This window comes from Thrips palmi, unplaced genomic scaffold (genome assembly GCF_012932325.1).
Source record: "Thrips palmi isolate BJ-2018 unplaced genomic scaffold, TpBJ-2018v1 HiC_scaffold_17, whole genome shotgun sequence".
NCBI classification, from domain to species: Eukaryota; Metazoa; Arthropoda; class Insecta; order Thysanoptera; family Thripidae; genus Thrips; species Thrips palmi.
This window is the reverse complement of record NW_023144626.1, coordinates 343,288-359,388: the sequence shown is the minus strand read 5'-3', so window position 1 is coordinate 359,388 and position 16,101 is coordinate 343,288.

Sequence of the window (16,101 nt, the reverse complement as noted above, 5' to 3'; positions counted from 1 at the left end):
CCCCACAAGACCTGACCAACTCCAACTTGAGCTTCTCGATAGTCCTTGTTCGATTCACAAACTTGGGGGTATCAACGGCTTGCCCCCCCCCCCACACACCACACACACACACAAACGGGGAAGCCACTGTACACGGCGCTCTGCGACACCCTTCGCGGACGGCGCTAAGTCCTGCCGCAGTACGCCACGTGCAGCTGTCTCTCTCGCACCCGAGCCACAGTGGGCCAGAGGACCGGTGGAGGCGGCCAAAACTCCAGACGCGTTTTGAGCTCCAGAGTCGCTAACTGGGACTCGAACCGAACGTGTGACCCCACCAATGGATTGCTCTCCCAACGAAGAAACCGATGGTGGGGGTCACACGTTCGGTTCGAAATCCATTTAGCGACTCTGGAGCGCAAAACGCGTCTAGAATTTTGGCTGCCTCCACCGGTCTTCTGGCCCACTGAGCGAGCGTGACGCCGCCATGAGTGCGAGGGAGACAGAGAGTGACGACGCAGTGAGCTGCGGCGGACCGTCGCGTGTGATCGCACTTTGACCACCGCGTTCCATTCCGTCCGTTCCGACTGCCATTGGCTGCGGGGGAATTCGAAGGCTGGGTCAGCCAGGCAGGCATGGCGGTCCCGGAGTCACACACGACGCACGGACGCACATGGCGCCGTGCCACGCCACACCACACAGTGGGCCAGAAACGGGCGGAGGTGGCCAATATTCTAGACGCGTTTTGAGCTCCAGAGTCGCTAAATGGGACTCGAACCAACCGTGTGACCCCACCAATGGATTGCTCTCCGGACGAGGAATCCATTGGTGGGGTCACACGGTCGGTTCGAGTCCTATTTAGCGACTCTGGAGCTCAAAACGCGTCTAGAATTTTGGCCGCCTCGGCCGGTTTCTGGCCCACTGTGCGCCACGCCGTGCCGAGGTGAGGAAGGGCGAGGAGCAAAACCTTTCTCGCTTCTCTCCTATTATTTTCTCCTTTCCTTGGCAGGACACCAGCAGGATGTCACTGGGGAGCACGCCGCGGCCACGCACTTTTACACGCATCGACTCGCTGACGTCGCAACCGTGGGTTCGATCCTCGCCGTTTTCTAGTCGTTTCCGAGGAGTGAGCCATTTGGGCAGGCATTGTCAAATGGGTCCCATCACCGAAAAAAAAACCAAACCCTTCAACTTGTAAGTCTTTACATATACATCATTAAAAATGAAATAGGAGGAACTGATTATTTTTGGCACACGCGTAATTAAAAGTTTAGGCAGAATTTTGAGCATGTGTAAGGTCCAAAAGACACACTGTAACCGTGAAAGGCTGCACTACCATGTTATGGTGGAGATTTTCTCCATAACACAAACGAAATTCGCCAAAATATCTGAGTCATGGAAGAGTACAAGGTGCAGATTGACGAGCAGTCAGCCGAGAAGGTGCGAGGAGACGGTCGAGCGCACGCGTAGACTGTTTAAGTCGAGTCAGAGCGGCAGAGGCTGGGCAGGCCACGTCACAACAACACGGTGCCGAATCGATTACGTCAGCACAGAACGAAGGTGCGAGCGAACGCGAGACATAAGTGGCACGAAGGTTTGCAGACCAAAGAAGGAAAGAAGTTTTTCGGCACGAACAGAATTGGAGACAGGTCGAGCAACGGAGCAGCAAGGCGGGCAGAGACGAGGTGCGTTGAGACGGCGAGAGCAAGGCGGGCAGAGACGAAGGTGCGAGCGAGACGGCGAGACAGCAAGGCGGGCAGAGACGAAGGTGCGAGCGAGACGGCGAGACAGCAAGGCGGGCAGAGACGAAGGTGCGAGAGAGACGGCGAGACAGCAAGGCGGGCAGAGACGAAGTGCGAGCCTGAGACTGCGAGACAGAAGGCGGGCAGAGACGAGGTGCGAGAGAGCGGCCGGAGACCAGCCGGCAGAGCGAGTGCGAGCAGACGGCGAGACGCAAGGGGGCAGGACATCGAGCGACGCACACAAGGCGGCAGACGAAGGTGCGAGCGAGACGGCGAGACAGCAAGGCGGGCAGAGACGAAGGTGCGAGCGAGACGGCGAGACAGCAAGGCGGGCAGAGACGAAGGTGCGAGAGAGACAGCGTGACACAAGACGGCGGACGCTCCGGCCAACAAACGGCGCCGCGCGCCGCCAGATGATCCCTGCAGGCTTTGCAGGCTCCGGAGAGACTGATGCCGAGGGTCGCTTTCGTCGCTCTGTCTCTCTCGCACCCACATGGGACGCCCCTGGAGTGCGAGAGAGACAGAGCTATGAAAACGACTCTCGGAATCAGTTTGCAGGCGCAACTGCGCCAGCTTCGCTCGCTCTTTATTTCACTTGTTGTTTTTGCTTTAAGGCGCGTCCTCCAAACAACAAGCGGCTAACTGTGTCACCGGAGCGGCGCCACTGTTAGCTTTTGCCCGCGCACTTTTTCATTATGCCGCCACGCGCGCACATGCGCACCGTAAATTTCTCACCACAACGCCACCCGCACCGAGTGATTCACGCATCACCGTGGTGGTGATGGAGTCATTCACACTAGTGGTCGCGCACTCACCATGGTGGTGATGGAGTCATTCACACTAGCGGCCGCGCACTCACCATGGTGGTGATGGAGTCATTCACACTAGTGGCCGCGCACTCACCATGGTGGTGATGGAGTCATTCACACTAGTGGCCGCGCACTCACCATGGTGGTGATGGAGTCATTCACACTAGTGGCCGCGCACTCACCATGGTGGTGATGGAGTCATTCACACTAGTGGCCGCGCACTCACCATGGTGGTGATGGAGTCATTCACACTAGCGGCCGCGCACTCACCATGGTGGTGATGGAGTCATTCACACTAGTGGCCGCGCACTCACCATGGTGGTGATGGAGTCATTCACACTAGTGGCCGCGCACTCACCATGGTGGTGATGGAGTCATTCACACTAGTGGCCGCGCACTCACCATGGTGGTGATGGAGTCATTCACACTAGCGGCCGCGCACTCACCATGGTGGTGATGGAGTCATTCACACTAGTGGCCGCGCACTCACCATGGTGGTGATGGAGTCATTCACACTAGTGGCCGCGCACTCACCATGGTGGTGATGGAGTCATTCACACTAGCGGCCGCGCACTCACCATGGTGGTGATGGAGTCATTCACACTAGCGGCCGCGCACTCACCATGGTGGTGATGGAGTCATTCACACTAGTGGCCGCGCACTCACCATGGTGGTGATGGAGTCATTCACACTAGCGGCCGCGCACTCACCATGGTGGTGATGGAGTCATTCACACTAGCGGCCGCGCACTCACCATGGTGGTGATGGAGTCATTCACACTAGTGGCCGCGCACTCACCATGGTGGTGATGGAGTCCGCGAAGGAAGTCGGTTCGCCTGCTTCAGCACCTCGGCATCCCCGGTGGCGTTCCTGGACTCGGAGTGACCGACGCGCACCGCGGCTAGGGCAGCACAGCGTGGTGGCCGCCCGCACGCCCTTGTTTTGCTCGCCGCGATGGTCCTGCACCGCGTGGTGGTGGCAGGCAGGGCAGGGGGAAGGGGAGGGAAGCGGCCGCGTGGGTTAGTAGGGGCAAGGGCGCGCGGGGCGGGGCGGGGCGGGGCGGGGCGGCACTGCCGCGATGCTCGTTGACACCCCGAGCGCGTAGCACGTCGTGAGCACTCACTTTTACTTGGAGACACGACCTACGTCCTACGTGGCGCCGGGCGGCTCTTTCTAACCGGCCGGCTGATTCCGAACTGTGTTTTTGTCGCTCTGTCTCTCTCGCACTCGCGGGACGTCTCGGCAGAGTGCGAGAGAGACAGAGCGACGAGGGCACCGTTCGAAATCAGCGAGGTGCAGGATGGCATTATCTCAGCAGGGTCTGCCTCACCGTGTTATACCTAAGCCTGTCCAGCTGCATACACTGAAAACGTAATGGTCGGACACATGGCCAAATTGTGGCGTGACAAAAAGTCACGCCAAAAATTGGCGTGACACGAAATTCACGCCGAAAAACGGCGTGACGTGTGAGTCGCGCCCTCATTTGGCGTGAATGACAACGCGTTGTATGAGACAAGTCACACTAAAAAGCGGCATGACAAGAAATTCACGCCAAAAATTGGCGTGAATTTTTGAGTCACGCCGATTTTTGGCGTGACTTTTCTGTCGTGCCGTTTAATGGCGCGACACTTAATTCACGCCCCTGCAGCGGCACGAAGTCACGCCGATAGATTTTCAGTGATCGCTGTGTAGGCATCGGCTTTCTGATCAGTGCAATCCATCCGCAGTTGACACAAAACTGATACCGACTTGTAAGAAAGACTCATTTGTGTCGAGGCACTAGAAAAAGACTCAGTTGTAGCGGCCCGCTCGAAAAACACTCGCAAGCCACCTCTTACTTACCTTTCTTACAAGGTATCGTTAAACCCCCATTTATCTCGGTTCTTCTGTTTTTCCGCATTTTGCTGCTGTTGTGGTCGCTGCGCGCTGCTCTGCCAGTTGCGCGGCTCGGCGGTTCCTCTGGTTCCTTGGCACCCCTGCCAGTGGGTGAGAGGGAATGGGGCGAGGGCGGCAAAACGAGTCCAAGTTTGGGCGAGGCAGAAAGTACCGATAACGCGCGTTAAGGAAGCGTTGCATGGCGAGACAGGGTGCGCTGTGAAGGCGGGGCGGGGCGGGGCGGGGCGGGTAGTCCAGGGCACTGCCAAAGCACTTTCCCTCCTCCACGTCCAGCCCGTTGCCCAGCTCGATTACCTTCGCCTTGTCACAGTGTGCAGTGTGCCTTACACTGGACGAGCACCACTACAGTGTAGTCGAACACTGCTTCTGGAGGTTCGGCCCCGTGTCGAGTGGCGGTAGCTTTGCGCAACGCAAACTCCAACTACGATGCGCGCCACCAAACAGTTAGACAAATAGACGCGGCTGGTCAAACGCATCGCTCGATGAGTCCTTGGGTCGCGGCCGAGGCCACCGACGCCACCGAGACGGAGAGGCGTACTCCGGGCGGCGCCGCGCGACGCCGACCTGGCCGGCCCTCCGATGCACTTTGCTGGCAGACTGACTCCGGGAGTCGTTTTCGTCGCGCTGTCTCTCTCGCACCTATACGGAGCGCCCCGTGAGTGCGAGAGAGACAGAGCGGACAAAAACGACTCTCAGTCTGCTGGACGCTGAATAATAGTCCCGCTGCGGCTAGAGTGGCCTTCAAGGACAAGGTCGCCGTCGCCGACATGGAGTACGGAGTCGTCTGCTCGCCGCAGCATGGTCGCCGACCGCGAGACAAGTGCGTGTACAAATTTGTGTTGGTTTTTCGCTTCGAGTTTTGTTCTCTCTGGCACCCTTGCTGCATGCAAGTTTTTCTTCTCGAGTGCATTTCTCATAGGAGGAGGAAGGTGAAGGTCAGTTTTCAGTTTTAGTTTGTCACACTTGAAAAGTGTTGCGATGAAAATTCTCCACATTGTTGTTGTGAATCTTCTGAAACCTCTGAAAATTTTTGTACTTTATTTGCCGACTATGGAGAAAATCTCTTCGATAATAAGTTGGCGCAGCCTGTCTTTCCCCTGAAGACATTAAGAGTGCAGCTGGCAACAAAGGAGTCTTCGAACAGTGCTGGATTCCTCGCTAATGCATACCAGTCAACGACGGGTGAGGATGATTCCACCCAAATTGAGCGGATGCTGGATGAGCGCGCGAATGAAGAACGGCCTAACTGCTCCCCTAATGAACGACGTAATGAATGACTGAATAAATTGAATGAAAGAATTTATGAAACCGTGACCCGGTCGTTATGGAAGGGAACAATGCGCCAAGTGGCTCATCAGCCCGCCAGTCAATTAGCCGAGCAAAAAAGGAGGGGAAGTGTGGGGAAGGGGGAGGGGGAGGGAGGTGGCAGGCGAAATTTGATCTCCTTTCTTATGCGCACAACGCGAGCGTCGTCCTCCCACACCAATGGATTCACGCGAAAATGTTTACTTTCCGTTCCAGCCCTTAATATCCCACCCCCTCGCCCCACCTCCTCCCTCCCCGTGACGAGGCGTGTTGCTTCTCCAGGGCGGGCCTGCTCCAGGCCCCAGCAGACTCCAGCATCAGGCCGGCCCGTAGGCAGGCGGCCGCACAGTGGGCGAGAAGACCGGTGGAGGTGGACAAAACTCTGGACGCGTTTTGAGCTCCAGAGTCGCTAAATGATGCTCGAACCGAACGTGTGACTCCACCAATGGATTCCTCGTTCGGAGATCAATCCATTGGTAGGGTCACACGTTCGGTTCGAGTTCCAATAAGCAACTCTAGAACTCAAAACGCGTCTGAAGTTTTGTCCGCCTCCACTGGTCTTCTGGCCCACTGTGGGCCGGTGCGGGCCGTTCCAGCAGGCCGATTCCGAGCGAGGGCTCCCGGCGTCGCTCTGTCTCTCTCGCACCCCTACGGCACGCCACATGAGTGCGAGAGAGACAGAGAGAGAGGCCTCCGGCAGCCTCCAGCCTCCAGGGTGGCAGGGTGGGCCATGCAGGGCCGAAGGAGCGACATGATTGACGACGTATCGCCTCCGGCTGCAGGCTGATTCCGAACCCTCCGTCGCTCTGTCTCTCTCGCACCGCTACGGGACGCCACATGAGTGCGAGAGAGACGGACCGACGGCCACCTCGGGCCGCCGTGCGAGGCAGGCGAGGCAGGCGAGGGGCCAAGGCAATTTCTTGCCGAACAGTGTGGGGCCAGTGCACAGCCAGTGCGGCGGTACTCCGTCCGTGCGACACTGTGTTCGCCGCCCAACGCCCAACAAGGGCCGCCGTGCGAGGCAGGCGAGGCAGGCGAGGGGCCAAGGCAATTTCTTGCCGAACAGTGTGGGGCCAGTGCACAGCCAGTGCGGCGGTACTCCGTCCGTACGACACTGTGTTCGCCGCCCAACGCCCAACAAGGGCCGCCGTGCGAGGCAGGCGAGGCAGGCGAGGGGCCAAGGCAATTTCTTGCCGAACAGTGTGGGGCCAGTGCACAGCCAGTGCGGCGGTACTCCGTCCGTATGACACTGTGTTCGCCGCCCAACGCCCAACAAGGACCACCGTGACGCTTCGCACACCGCTGCCCGCCTCTTCTTGCAGCCTGCCATTCTAGTGTGTGCCCGTATGCTAATGTCTGTGTGTGTGTGTGTGTGTGTGTGTGGTGTGTGTGTGTGTGTGTGTGTGTGTGGCGCCAGGTGTTAGAGACGCTCCGTCCGCACCGTGCCCGGACCCAGCCACGACGCCAGCTGAATTAGGCGGTCCCAAATAAATGCAGGGCCAGCACAAACCGCGGACGGGTGGTTTGGCGTACCACTGGTAGCCAACACTCCACACAGTTTGTGTGTGTGTGTCGGTGCGTGTGTGTTTGTGAGGGTGGAGGTGGGGTAAGAGCCGGATGGGTATCAGTTACGACAGCCGTGGCGTCAACGAATACACACTACTCCTTGTCCATGCCTCTCCCGCCCCCGAGACGCGTCGCGCACGTCATATGCAGTATACATGAGGCGCGCGCCGGCAGCAGCGCCTGCTGGCCGAACGGCATGTCGTCGCTCTGTCTCTCTCGCACCTCAACGGAACGCCCCCGTGGGAGAGAGAGAGAGAGACAGAGAGAGAGAGAGAGAGAGAGAGAGAGAGAGAGAGAGAAGAGAGAGAAACAGAGTGACGAAAGTGCAATTGTTTTGGAAGCAGCCTGCAGCCGACGTCCCGCGCATTTTACTCTTGCAGAGCAGGGCACCATGCCTCGCCGCGCGGCCGGGGGGTCCGCCGTCCGCGCCACTGCACCACTGCACTGGAAGCAGCCCGCGCATTTTACTCTTGCAGAGCAGGGCACCATGCCTCGCCGCGCGGCCGGGGGGTCCGCCGTCCGCCCCACTGCACCACTGCACTGGAAGCAGCCCGCGCATTTTACTCTTGCAGAGCAGGGCACCATGCCTCGCCGCGTGGCCGGGGGGTCCGCCGTCCGCCCTGCCCTGCACTGGAGCAGCCGTGTTTTACTGTTGCGTGCAGGTGCTGCTGTGGCGCCAGGTGTTAGAGACGCTCCGTCCGCACCGTGCCCGGACCCAGCCACGACGCCAGCTGAATTAGCGGTCCCAAATAAATGCAGGGCCAGCACACCGCGGACGGGTGGTTTGGCGTACCACTGGTAGCCACCTCCCAAGTTTGTGTTGTGGTCGGTGCGTGTGTGTTGTGAGGGTGGAGGTGGGGTAAGAGCCGGATGGGTATCAGTTACGACAGCCGTGGCGTCACGAATACCACTATCCTTGTCCATGCCTCTCCCCGGCCGAGACGCGTCGCGCACGTCATATGCAGTATACATGAGGCGCGCGCCGGCAGCAGCGCCTGCTGGCCGAACGGCATGTCGTCGCTCGTCTCTCGCACCTCAACGGAACGCCCCTGGGAAGAGCCGGATTTAGAGAGAGAGAGAGACAGCGCGAGAGAGCGAGGAGAGGTACGAAAGTCAATGTTTTGGAAGCAGCCTGCAGCCGACGTCCCGCGCATTTTACTCTTGCAGAGCAGGGCACCATGCCTCGCCGCGCGGCCGGGGGGTCCGCCGTCCGCCCCACTGCACCACTGCACTGGAAACGGCCCCTTACAGTGTGTCGGACCGGCCGGTGGGCCACCCCTTGCCGACGGTCGATGTGTGCGAGAGGGAGTGAGTGAGCGAGTGAGCGCGCTGATAACACTTTGTTCTTTGTGCCCGTGTGCCCCAGACGTACGTCTCGTCATTCTGCTTGAGCGGCTGCCAACGATGTGTAGCCTTTCACCTCTTTCACTTGGAAAGACAATGAATGGAAGTCGTGCTCACGTCGCCCGGCGTAGCTGGCCTTCCCTGCCATGCGCCATGCACACATACAGTCGCACACAGACAGTCTCACATAGACAGACAGAAACGCACACAGACAGACGCACACAGACGCACACAGACGCACACAACCGAGCGCCCGGCCTTGCCAGGGTCGCCCCCGTGGCACGCGCGCACGATGGGTGGTCTACCTGCCGGGCGCTCGAGACGGCGCGCCGCGCAGTTTCGCATAACGCGGCCACTCCGCAGCGGCCGTGCTTCCAAGTGAATGTTTCATTTCGGGGCCTCGAGGGGCAGAGACGAACAAAAAAGGCTTTCTCCACAGTTTTATTACAGAAATTTTCCGCTTCGCTTTACTCCGTTTGTGTTTCGGTGGCCTCGTCGTCGTCGTCCTGCTTGTCGTCGCTGCGCTGCTGTGTCCTGGACGACCCCAGCGGGTCCTTGTTGTTGGCGGCGTCCTGGCCGCCGAGGGCGGTCGGCGTGCCGCCGGAGCTGCCGGCCTGGGCTTGCTGCTGCAGGGCCTGCAGGGCGTTGACGGCGCCGGGGACGGTGGGGTACGGGTACGACGGGTACCCGGGGAAGCCCCTGACGGCCTGGAAGCTGTACCCCGGCGCGGCGTCCTGCTGTTGTTGTTGTTGCTGCTGGTGCTGCGGCTGGCGGACGCCCGGCGCCGTGGCGGAGTACCCCGGGTACACCGCCGGCCCCGCCTGAGCGGGCGACGGGTACACAGCGCCGCCGCCACTGGCGGGGTACACCGTGGCGCTCTGCAGGGCGGTGTGGTGCACCACGGCGCCGCCGTACCCCGTGGCGCCGACGACGGTCCCCGGGGCCGAGGGCGCGGCGGGGTGGTACACTGACGTGTAGGTGCCGTAGGCCACGGGGTACACGCCGTGCGTGGTGGTCACGGCCCCGGGGAAGAAGGCGCCGAACCCGGGGGATGTGGGGTATTGCGGCGCGCCGGTGGCAGCGGGGTACTGGGGTAGCCCGGCCACCGCGGGAAACTGGGGCACCTGGGGCACTCCACCAGTGGCGTACTGAGGAGATGCGTTGTTGCCAGGGTACTGAGGCACTCCAGGAGATGATGCGACCCCTTGCGTCCCTGAAGGGTACCCGTTGCCATACCCGTTGCCATATCCGTTTCCATACCCGTTGCCATACCCGTTGCCGTACCCGTTGCCGTACCCGTTTCCATACCCGTTAGCATACCCGTTTGCGTATCCACTGGGGCCCGCGGCCTGCTGACTTCCGGGGAAGAAGCCTTGGCCGGGGTTGTTCTGGATGGGGTAGAAGCCCGCCTGGTTGGCGGGGAACGAGCCTTGCAGAGGGAACAGGCCCCCGTTGCCGCCCTGGCCCTGGAAGGCAGCGTTTGTGGCGGCGGTCGGGTTTGCAGTGTTCACGGCGAGGGGGCTGAAGGCCTGGCCGGGCTGGCGCTGCAGCCCTTGCGTGCTTTGCACGCCCTGGGCGGCCTGGGCGCCCTGCTGGCCTTGTTGGCCCTGGAGGCGAAGGGCTGCACCCGCGGCGGTCGGCGCAGCCTGCCCACTGTTTGCGAATCCCGTCGCCTGCTGCTGTTGCAGCTGTTGTTGCTGCTGCAGCTGCTGTTGTTGCTGCAACTGTTGCTGCTGCTGCAGTTGTTGTTGCTGTAGCTGCTGCTGCGGCTGGCCGATCGGCTGGAACAGGGCCGGGTTGGAGGGGTACCGCAACACGCTGGCTGCCCCGCCGGACAGCGGTGTCCCTAGGACAAAGAGGAACAAGTGCACTGTAAGGCCGGGTCGGAGGGGTACCGCAACACGCTGGCTGCCCCGCCGGACAGCGGTGTCCCTAGGACAGAGAAGAACAAGTGCTGATGCCGTTTGCCCCGTCTGCCGTCTGCGCCGCTCGTAATGGACTTGATGTCGGCACGGCCGGCTGGCCAGCAGACTGATTCCGAGAGTCGCTTTCGTCGCTCTGTCTCTCTCGCACGCATGGGGCGTCCCGTAAGGGGTGCGGCAGAGACGCAGGGATGAAAGGATCCCTTTGGAATGAGGCCGCTGGCCGTGTCTGCAGACGCTGGACGCTGTCCGCCCTGAAGACTGATTCCGAGAGTCGTTCTCGTCGGTCTGTCTCTCTCGCACTCATGGGGCGGCCCGTAGTGGTGCGAAAGAGACAGAGCGACGAAAACGACTCTCGGAATCAGTCTGCTGTCTGCGCGCGTCGACTCACCCGCCTGTTTCTTGTCACGCGGCTGGACGCGCCCGCCCCAGGCGCTGCCGAGGGCGCCGCCCAGCCCCGCGCCGCCGGCCACCCCGACCACCGAGAGGGCGTTCGCCGCCCCCACCAGGCCGTGCTCCTGGTCGTCCAGCGTGAGGGACTGCTTGGCCAGCGCGGACGCGGCGCCCGCAGCCACCAGCATAATCTGCAAACAAGGCAAAAAATGTGCTTGCTTCAAAGCAACCGGGAGAACGGGAATAAGGGAAAACGGGACGGGAACGGGAAAAAGGAATAAGAGAATAACGTAAACCAGAAACAGAGGTGAGATCAGCCCCTCCTAAGAAAACCAGCCTAACTCGCCGGGATGCTAGAAAGCCATTTTAACCCGCCGGGGCGTTAGGAGACCATCTTCACTCGCCGGGGCACTGGGAACACTGGTAAAACTAAAGCGTAGTATTACCCTCTGTTTTCGAGCGTAATCAGTTTACGCTTGAAATCAAGCGTAACAGGCTCATCGGCCAAGATTCCCCCTATGTAAATGCATGGGGAAATTTCCCGTGTATTCAAGCATAGAGATACGCTTTAGTATTACCAGTGAAACCATCCTAACCCTCACACAGAAACCATCAGTTAAGGCAGTCTCCCAGTGCCCTGGTGAGTAAGGATGGTCTTCTTGCGCCCTATATTGGAGTTATGAAGGTTTTCGTTGGAAGGGTCGAATGTCGACAATGTCGCTTGTTGATAATGTGTGTTTATCTTTCATCCGCAAATTAAAGTACATGATTTAAACCAACCGCAAAGTCCGCCATGAAACGTTTCTGATGCTCTGTTTTTGGTTCATATTCTCCTTCTTGTTCCACCCTTTGGCCTCTGCTAGATGTGTAATTTGTATAAGAATGTAACGCAAACAACGACGCAGCGACACAAAGCAGGGCGATATGGCGGCGGCGGCGGTGGCGATGGTTCGGAGACAATTTCTCTCGCGAACAAGAAAGAAAAGCCATAACAGTAATTTCCTGCGAAAACTATACCCGTCCTTTACGAGCGGCCGGTCCGTGCCGAACATTATCCTGGGCTGTATCCCCGAATCGGCGGCGTGGCGGGGCGGGGCGTGGCGTGGCGGGGCGGGGCGGGGCGTGGCGGGGCATGGCGGGGCGTGGCGGTGGGGCTGGAGTGCTGCTACTTTGTCTCGCGGACAAAAGTGCCAACATGTCGACCAAAACGACGCGCGTGACTCTTCTTGGACGACAGTGCGTCCTGCAAGAAGAGCCCCGGAGCAGCTCACATACATTCGGAAAGCGTGTCACTGCCGCCGATCTTTCTTCCCTGTTTTCCTTGGCTTTTTCCCGCACTTGTTCGTGTTTTTGAAGCCACGGACATACTCCAAATTTCCCATGCCCTGAAACTTGGCCACTTTGTCTACGGAGTAAGGCCTTTTGAGGGGTGATTTTGGGGGCAATGGTGACAATGGCACCCATAACGTGTGGCAAAGGTGTCCAGTAACAACTATACTGGTAAAACTAAAGCAACTCTATGCTTGAATCAAGCATAAAAGTTACGCTTGAAGACGTTACGCTTGAAATGAAACAAACTCTGGAAATTCCCCCATGCATTCAGATAGGGGGAATCTTGGCGCATGAGCCTGTTACGCTTGATTTCAAGCGTAAACTGACTACGCTTGAAAATAGAGGGTACTACGCTTTAGTTTTAGCAGTATACACCCTTAAAACTGGGCACGCTGAATTTCGAGTGTAGTGCAAGGTGGACTCGTGTGTTTACCAAGCCGGCAATATAACGACGTGCCAGCCGCCCAACAAGACGAGCACGACCAAGTTGATCTCGCCGCTAATTTCGCCGCCTCACTGCACCGCGAGCCCTGATTGGTCGGAGGCTAGGGAGCGCTGCCTGCCTGCCTGCCAGCCAGCCCGGCTGCTGCTGGGATTGGAATCCGGGGCTTTAATAACACGAGGCAGCTAGGGGCACGTGGCTAGTGTTATTATTTCCCCGAACCGCGGGGTGCTGTCCGATTCCGAAGGGCGCTTCCTCTGTCTCTCTCGCACTCATTGCTCGCCTCGTACTCGAAGTGGAGGCGCGAGGGAGACCGAGAAAAGAGACCGCTTTTCGGAGTCAGCCTGGTGGCGGGATCCAAAAACTACGTCGAACGCAATTCTTGATGTGCGCGCGCTCATGTGCTCGTTAGAGCGGGTGGGGCGGAGGGAGGGAGATACTTACCAGACTCACAGCAGACGGCATTCTGCCGCAGAAGGGTGCGAGGCTGTCTGGGGTGGCGCGGCGTGGCGTGGCGCGGCGTGGCGCGTCGCGACGCTTGTCTGGCCCGTGCGGCGCCCTGCGGTGTGCTGCGGGCTGCGGTCACGGCGGGCTTGACGGGGTTCGTTGGATCGACACGGCGACGGCGGCGCTCCGCAAACTGACACTGCCCCGGACCCTTCGCCACCCTTTATACTTCCACTGCCACCGCGCCCGGGCCGCGGCCTGCAGGTGAACTCCGAATGGCGATTCGCCGCCCTGTCTCTCTCGCACCCCTTCGGGCCGCCCCGTGAGTGCGAGGGAGACAGAGCATTGAGGCCGACCCGGCCTAGGCATGCCGATGGCATGGCGGGATGCGCCCATTGTGATCGACGAGATGGCCCTCCTTGCCCAACGTCGGCCGACTGATTTCGAGAGTCTTCGTCATCGCTCTGTCTCTATCGCTCTAACAGGCCGTTCCGCAGAGGTGCGAGAGAGACAGAGCGACGAGAACGACACTCGGAAGCAGCCTGCTGCCCCGCATTGCCGGTCGGCCCTTCCTGCAGACTGATTCCGAGAGTCGTTTTCGTCGCTCTGTCTCTCTCGCACTCATGGGGCGTCCCTTATGGGTGCGAGAGAGGCAGAGCGACGAAAACGACTCTCGGAATCAGTCTGCTGGCGGCGTTGCGGCGGTGGCCGCCGTGGCCGCGGTGCGCGAATATCGAGGAGGAAGTGGAGGGGGCCGCGGGGACCGCCCGGACCATCCCGGACCGCCCGGAACAATGCGTTGCGGGATCGCCATCTTCGATAGCACCGCGGCGGCGCGCTGCCCTAAAATCGGAACGCGGTGAACGCGGAGACGGACTCGTCAACCCCACTGGGAAAACGGCGGGCACAGCTGTCGCGGGCCCTCTCGCGCTGAGGCTCCGTGTCGGCGAAAATTCCCTCTGTGCACGAGGTCACCATGCCAACTTCAGCCTGCTTTCGGCACTTGACTTCACGAGAAACGTTACCCAATATGGAAAGGCTGAGGTAAGAGCGGGTTAGAGTTGGAAACCCTTTTCAACACTGGTGCATAGTCGACTCTTGCGCACAATAAAACTGCTGAACCACATTAATTTTATGCTTCGCTCAAGCCTGCAAACACGCTGACGACTTTACGCTTGAAGTGAAGCATAGCGAAGGAAGCGCAAGGAAGTCTTCCATGTATTTATATTGGCGGAGGGGCGGAACCGGGCGGAGCGGAGAACTTCGCTTGAAGCCGAGCGTAAGCAGCCACTACGCTTGAAGAAAGGCGTACGCTTCAGCTCCACGAGCAGCACTGCTCGTCCTCCTCCTCTCCTCGTCCTCGCCGTCAACCTGGTCCTAGTCTGCGCCACCTGCCATTTCAATTTTTGCCCCAGAGGGGCTGCTCCACGTCACGTCAACGTCGCGTAAACAAACCGAAATCTTACAGCTAATCAGACTAACACCCTCACCCTCACCCTCACCCTCCCACCCCGTCGCCAAACAGATCACCTGCTGGCCGGGGGCATGCCGGGGGCGAGAGGCGAGACTGGTGCTCGGCCTGAATCCAAACGAGGCAAGCCGCTCGGCGGCGCTGCGCGTCTACCTGGCGGTTCTGCAGAATGATTCGGAGAGTGATAGTTTTCGTCCGTCTGTCTCTCTTCTACTTGAACGAGACGTCGAGCGAGAGAGAGAGAGAGCGACAGCGATGGCGAAAACGACTCTTGGAATCAGTCTGCAGGCAAGCGCCCATGAGCGCCGGCAGGTAGGCAACCCAACGGGCTGCTCGGAGCGCTAGCCGCAGGGGTTGCGAGGGACCTCGAGGACGCCGTGCCAGCAGACTGATTCCGAGAGTCGTTTTCGTCGCTCTGTCTCTCTTGCACCTATATGGGACGCCCCATGAGTGCGAGAGAGACGGAGCGACGAAAACGACTCCCGGAACCAGTCTGCGGGCGGACCGCCTCACAGAGCCAAGACCCGATTACGCGACTTTGCGGCGCGCACGCTGGACCACCCTGAGCACCAAGAGGGAACGACTTGAAAATTTCATAATGTTCCTTCCATTTCGTAGAATTTTATTTATGACTTAATTTTTTGAAATTTTTGTGCACATTTTATGGACTAGTTGCTTTCTGCTTTCCCCTATCTGGGCGCGTTTTGAGCTCTGTCTTCAGTCCTGAAACCGGACCTCCTCGCACGTTGATCGAACGATGTATTTTGAGCATACATTATACGAACAAATTTACTTTGCTGTACATAGCTCGTAGGAAGTATTTTCTTTGTAAGCTTTTGTATGCTCAAAATACTTTGTTATAACAAGCTGCTTTCCTTTGCTAGGGCTACAATAGTTTGTAAGGTTTTCTCAGTGCACCGGCGCCGTCATGATGTGTGTACTTAGCGGAGTCGACCACCCTGGATTGTCGTGTCCGCGGTTGTGTCCACCTAAACAGGCCTTGGCCCGCCGTGCCGCCGTGCCACCTTCTTGGCCCGCTGTGCTACGCTGTGCTAAGCTGTGCGGCCCCCGACTATGCAAATGGCGTCCGTTCTGATTAATGACTGGTCCTGGTGGCCAGAAGATGCCTGCCCGGCCCGCTATGCGGTACAGTACAGCGGCGCTCCGTACTGCAGCCGGGAGATATACGGCTCGCGTTGAGTGGGGTGGGGGTGAGGGTGGGGGTGGGGTTTGGGTAGGGTGGTGTGCGGGTGGACACGGCGGCGGGCGCAAAGGCGCCTTTAAAAGCGGTACGCGAAATTGCAGCAAAAGTGGGAGCAACTCGGAAAGACAAACAGCAGCAAAAGCAACAACAACAAGACTGCAAATCGGTAAGTTTATTCACCACTCAAGTACCGCTTTGCCAATATTTTGGCCCACTGGGCCCGGAATGTCCTCAGAGAATGCGGAAGTTTGG